The 6,533-nt window shown below is 36.5% G+C and overlaps 2 long non-coding RNA genes across 2 annotated transcripts; one reads left to right on the top strand and one right to left on the bottom strand.

The window, feature by feature from the left end:
- The first annotated feature begins 4,075 nt into the window (after positions 1-4,075).
- Positions 4,076-5,289, top strand: LOC107681207 (uncharacterized). Its single transcript, XR_001633229.1, has 3 exons — positions 4,076-4,178; positions 4,271-4,354; positions 5,215-5,289. It is a non-coding gene; the product is annotated as an uncharacterized LOC107681207 (long non-coding RNA).
- Positions 5,268-5,818, bottom strand: LOC107681205 (uncharacterized). The gene is made up of 3 exons (XR_001633228.1): positions 5,685-5,818; positions 5,506-5,589; positions 5,268-5,342 (listed from the first exon to the last, which is right to left on the bottom strand). It is a non-coding gene; the product is annotated as an uncharacterized LOC107681205 (long non-coding RNA).
- Between the last annotated feature and the right edge of the window lie 715 nt (positions 5,819-6,533).

Here is a 6,533-nt window from a genome sequence, read left to right as displayed (position 1 = left end):
AAAGTAGCGTAATCATAGCAGTTTTCATCCATAGTATGTCCATTTAAACGTCTGCGTTTAGCTTCAAATGAAGACAGTATTCTATAAAAATTATTTGCATTCCGATCTTGACATCAAAAGGCACAAAAATATATTTTTTCTTTTATTCCATGGATTTTACCCATTTACCTCCACTTGTTCCCAGTGTTTTTCTGCAACCACTATGCGCGCGCAGCTGCAAGTGACGTAACTGTGACGTCTACTCGTAATTGGTCTATAGCTGCCTGTTCACAACGCAATCGGAACGCGCATTTATGAGGTTTCAAAATGCTTTTCTAGGTAGGCAGCTTACTATGTTTTGAGACGCGGCCAAGCTCGTCTCTAGTACACACATGGCAAAGGATTTAAATATGATGGACAAATATAGAATGCAGTGCCTTTAGAAAGGCTATATATTTTTTAAATGTCAAAAAGTGATGGAGTCTATTGGCTGTAGGACACATTAGAAAGGTATTGGCTAGTAGGACACACTGGAAAGAATATTAGTTTCGTACGTGTAGTTTTTACACGTTATAGTGTTTTAACATGAAATGCCGCTTTTAATATGGTGTTTCAAGTACCGATCAAATAAATTGATTTGTTGAACATTTTTGATTGCCACATTATTTCCATCTGCTTCCATTTGTGCTATTTTATAGTTCTGGTGATTTTTTGTTATTAAAATATGGAAAGGAAAAATAAGTGTAGGCAGGCATTTTTTACAACAACCCGATAGAACATGTGATTTGAAATGAATTAATGAGGCTCCAGTAATATTTTGTTAAAGATTATTTGATCATTTGAATTTGATATTAATGATAATAAGAAAATGCATGGATATATGCTAAATAAATAAATAAACAGTTTTAGTCCTATGGTTCTTGTGCTCTACAGTTTAGAATTGCTGTAGCGCACCCTAGTGAACAAAAGTGGGCACTGCAACCCATTGTCAGAGGACCTGCGAGAGGGTGCTCGCTGCAGAGCCAAATGGGAGGGGCTAGACCTCTAGCTCCCCCTCGCTGGATCTAGTGGGCGGGGCTTGAGACATCATTGGTCCAGATGCACCGCCGCGCACGCAGGTAGAGTCCGTTCGAACTGATGTACAACCTGTATCGCACGGTAAGAAAACTGTACTTTAAAGATCAACTGAACTTTGAGATGTATATCAAATCTAAATCTTACATTTATCGCGGTCTCGACATGACTATTAATGTTATTGTTATGTTTTGACCCCCTGAAACATTAATCGGTAACGTTAGTTTTTTCGCGTAACTATCGATAGCTAATAAGTGCTAGCATTTTCCCATCCCCCTTGCTACATTTGAGCACGTGTAGTGTTTTTATTTACTCATAGTTTTTATTTTATTTAATTTCAGTATTTGTTTAACCTGCACAGATGCATCAGACAATACGTTTGCGAGGACAGGATCCCCTGCTGTCTATCCAGAGATGCACAGTGTGCTGCCAAAAATACCACTGTGCCTACTGTAAATCGGTGTATAACCATTTACATGAGCTCCGAAATCATGTAGCTAATCACATGCGAAATGCAGTTCAAGAAGAAGGTATGTTTGTGTGTGTGTCTGTGTGTGAATTATTTTAATTATAGTACTGTGGGTGTGAGAATGCTTGTTGAATTTTAATGTTTTTGCATGTCATAGTCATTTCTTCCTAGCATTTTAAACTAAAAATATATTGTTCATTTAATATGTTCTTGTGTTGTGAAACCTTTAGGAAGTCTGAATTTAACATACTTCACTTAAGTTTTTTGTTGTTGTTGTTATAGTTTTTCTGCATTACATTACTTCCATTGCCTGCTAAGTCTAGTAATTTACATAATCATATAGCATACGCTTTTATCCAAAGCAACTTCAAAAGTGAGGAAACTATTCTAATAAGGAGAAAATAATATGACAAGTTTACATAGATACAACGTTTTAAAAAGGTGTTAGAAACACACATATATCGTGTGAGTAATGTTCTTATCAAGTATTTACGTAATACAGTGGGATATGGATATGGGATATTCACAGAAACGATACTGACCATGATGAAAAAATCAATCATAATCATGACAAATATTAGAGTAAAATAAGCCAATATTATCTTTGCCAGCATCTTGCGCATCAAAACAAGCATTTACTTCCATTACGGTTGAACTGGCAATAACATTAACAGCCACATGGTGGCGCTTGATAGCGCTTCAAGCCCCGCCCACTAGATCCAGCGAGGAGGAGCTAGAGGTCTAGCCCCTCCCATTTGGCGCTGCAGCGAGCACCATTTGTCCTCTGCCACAGATAGATTTGCAAGCAAACCGCCACTATAATCTGGCAAACTGTTTACCAATCACGTTTCGCAATCGGCAAAGCAAACTGTGGTACACGCCACTACCAGTGCGCAATGGGTAACTCGCAAAGCACAATGTTCCTTCCTGTTTTCCCAGCACTATACCATAGAACAGGGATCCTCAAATCTGGCCCACGAGATCCACTGTCCTGCAGAGTTTAGCTCTACCTAATCAAACACACCTGAACAAGCTAATCAATGTCTTCAGGATCATTAGAAAATCACAGGTAGGTGAGTTTGATCAGGGTTGGAGCTAAACTCTGCAGCGCATTGGCCCTCCAGGGCAGGATTTGAGGAACCCTGCCATAGAAAGTATGAGGTTTGAGAAGTAGAAGGCGGGGCAACAGTTAAAGTTCAAAGTTAAAGTTCATGCAAACAGATAATAATTGACAAGTTTTAGTCAAATATTTATGGCTTATAGCAAAATCCAGTGTTAAAGTAGAGCGCAAACAATTATATTTGGAACATTAGAATATTGTATCCAATATGCACGATCCGCGTATTCATTCCGGGGATTTTTTTAGGGATCATATGCATATTCTTGTACAATAAGTGAAGTGACATGTGAAATGACATGTGGCCAAGTATGGTGACCCATACTCGGAATTAGTGCTCTGCATTTACCCATCCAAAGTGCACACACACAGCAGTGAACACACACAAACCGTGAACACACATCCGGAGCAGTGGGCAGCCATTTATGCTGCGGTGCCCGGGGAGCAGTTGGGGGATTCACTCCCCCCACCTACAATCCCTGCCGGCACAAGACTCGAACCCACAACTTTTGGGTTATGAGTCCAACTCTCTAACCATTAGGCCACGACTTCCCGCATCCTCTCTCGTTGCATCCATTTGGGTCGATCAAACGTGATCTTAGCCAAAAGGCCGAGAAGCCGAGAAGCGAATAAAGAGTACAATATACAATAAAGCACGATATAAGAAAAATCAGAGATGGTTTAAATGTCCTTTGAAATAACACTGAGCAATTGTATTGGTATGGTGGTAATTTTAAGTAGATCATCAATTATTACATACATTTACATTTAGTCATTTAGCAGACGCTTTTATGCAAAGCGACTTACAAATGAGGGCAACAGAAGCAATCAAAACCAACAAAAGACCAATAAAATGCAAATGCTATGACAAGTCTCGATTAGCCCAACACAGTACACGTAGCACGTAGTTTTTTTATTTTATTTTTGTTTGTTTTCTATATAAATATACATGAGCAATATCACTCGAGTACGAGAGCGATACCAGGATTTCGGTTAGATTTGTTTTGAGAGTGCTGTTGGGTTTTTTATGGAAGTCTCTTATGCTCTATGGAGTTATTTTTGTGTCTTTATTATTCAATCAAACATTATGTGTTTGAGAGTAAAACTAATTATTTTGTAATTAAAAAATAAAAGATTGCAAAAAAAAGTCTTCTTAAGGCTCAAAAATAAAGAAATTGATAACAAAATAATTTGCAGTGCGTATAAATCTTTGAAAATCTTTATTTTTCTTTGTGCACTTCAAACACTTTTCATCGCGATACCACAAATGTGACTCTTTTCTGCCGTCTTTTTTTGCGGGTCTAAAACTTTTGTTTGCAAGTTGAACAGTTTTGCTTGCTAGTGAAGCTGCCTCTCAGTGGGCGGTCTCTACCCACCAGGATGAAAGGCCTTTTTCTATTGGTCACTCTCAGTAGAACATCACATTTTTCTTTTCTGTTTGCAGGAAGAAGATTTGGTGTTGATAGAGGAGGCAACATCTTCAAGGCAAAACCTTAGACCTCATTCAACATCATCCAATGTTGCAATCCCCCTCAGGAGGTACACAAGCAAAAGCTAAAGCGAACATGGTCAATTATCGATTCCTATTTTACAAAATTTGTCCTGCATACATTTTTGTCTTTAATGTGTAGGCACTTGAAGACCAGTGTCCAATATGCACAGGAACATTTCCAGTGTCAGAAGTAGAACTGCCATGCCAGCTTTTGTGGAGAAAGGTAATGGTAACAGCGACTCACATTGAAGCTTAAAAACACCTAAAAGATGCTCTGATTTGGATCATATCTCATGGTAACCTACCTGACTATGTTCATTGCATTGGTTCAAAACAGTATATTGCAAAGGTCATAAAAAGATCATACGAAATATATATATACATATATACACACACAAAGTTGTTTGGAAACATTACGTTTTTTTTTGTTTTTTGACATAAGTCTCTTCTGCTTATCAAAGCTGCATTTGTTTGATCAAATATACAGTAAAAACAGTATTATTGTGAAATATTATTACCATAACTGTTTTCTATTCAAATACATGTTAGAAATGTAATTTATTCTTGTGATCAAAGCTGAATTTTCAATATTACTCCAGTCTTCAGTGTCACATGATCTTCAGAAATCATTCTAATATGCTGATTTGCTGCTCAAGAAACATGTATTATTGTCAATGTTGAAAAAACATTTTTTTTTATTCTTTGATTAATAGAAATGTATGACGTAAACTTCATAAAATTGTTTATAACAGTATAAATGTCTTTACTGTCACTAGTAAAGTATTAATTTATTTAATTTCTTTCCCAAAAAAAAAGTCTTACTGACCCGACTTTTGAATAATAGTGTATATTATTACAAAATGTTTCTATTTCAGATAAATGCTGTTTGTTTGAACTTTCTATTCATCAAAGAATCCTGAAAAAAAAATTGTACACAACTGTTTTCAACATCGATAATAATGTTTGTTGAGCAAAAAAATAAGCATATTGTTGTGACACTTAAGACTGGAGGAATGATGCTGAAAAATGTTGCTTTATTGTTTTTATATACATATATATAATTTTATTTATTTATTTTTACAGTGAGGAGGATGCGATTCGTCATGCAGCAGCACAGACAATCTGTCACGAGATAACATGTCTAAAGTTGTGGAAACGTCAAAAAACAGGAAGCCCTGTCAATCCCTTGAAAATCACCTTCCTTGGAGAGTCTGTAAAAATAAAAAAATTAAATTATATGTATATAAAGCTTAAAACAATAAAGCAAAATGTTTAGCATCATTACTCCATTCTTAAGTGTCCCTTTTAGATGTTTTTTAAGCTTTTATTTTTTAGGTGTTTTTAAGCTTCAATGTGAGTCGCTGTTGCCATTACCTTTCTCCACAAAAGCTGGCATGGCAGTTCTACTTCTGACACTGGAAATGTTCCTGTGCATATTGGACACTGGTCTTCAAGTGCCTACACATTAAAGACAAAAATGTATGCAGGGCAAATTTTGTAAAATAGGAATTGACAATAATTGACAATGTTCAATTTGGCTTTTGCTTGTGTACCTCCTGAGGGTGATTGCAACATTGGATGATGTTGAATGAGGTCTAAGGTTTTGCCTTGAAGATGTTGCCTCCTCTATCAACACCAAATCTTCTTCCTGCAAACAGAAAAGAAAAATGTGATGTTCTACTGATAGAATTCTTGGCTGTTTGGAGTAGTCAATATTTGCAAAGATTTATACGCACTGCAAATAATTTTGTTATCAATTTCTTTATTTTTGAGCCTTACGAAGACTTTTTTTTTGCAATCTTTTATTCTTTAATTACAAAATAACTAGTTTTACTCTCAAACACATAATGTTTGATTGAATAATAAAGAAACAAAAATGATTCCATAGCCACACGGACCTAATAGAGAGTCGTGACACACACACACACACACACACACACACACACACACATTACATGAGTGTGTAAATGAATAAGAAACAACAACGGAGGGTCTTTAAAAACCCTCTTTTGTGCAGAACTACTTCCTTCCGCCACATATTCAAATCTCAGTTTGACAGTTTAACAGCTGAGCTGAAGCCTCCGTTACTAATTTGAGAACGTCACTTTAGAGCTAGTAACGAAGGAACGTTGAGATGCTTCATTAAAAACGTATTGTATTACTTAATTAAAAGCTCACTGTGTTATGTAGAGTATTGTGAGAGAGAGATGGACTGAGCGAGTGTGATTACCGCATCTGATACAGCATTCATTCTTCAGCTCAATCTAATATTGACGTAAAAGATTCGTTTCAATGTCTGCTGAGGAAAGCATTATCTTTGTAGTACTGTCATCTGTTAAGGGTGATTTCCGATGACAGCGCTGCTCAGTGCATTTGTTAACTGCGTCTTACAAGCTGTTATT

Source organism: Sinocyclocheilus anshuiensis, unplaced genomic scaffold, assembly GCF_001515605.1.
Source record: "Sinocyclocheilus anshuiensis isolate Anshui unplaced genomic scaffold, SAMN03320099.WGS_v1.1 scaffold2330, whole genome shotgun sequence".
In the NCBI taxonomy this organism is placed as follows: domain Eukaryota; kingdom Metazoa; phylum Chordata; class Actinopteri; order Cypriniformes; family Cyprinidae; genus Sinocyclocheilus; species Sinocyclocheilus anshuiensis.
Note: the sequence above shows the minus strand (reverse complement) of the source record. Positions and strands in the feature narration are given on the sequence as shown.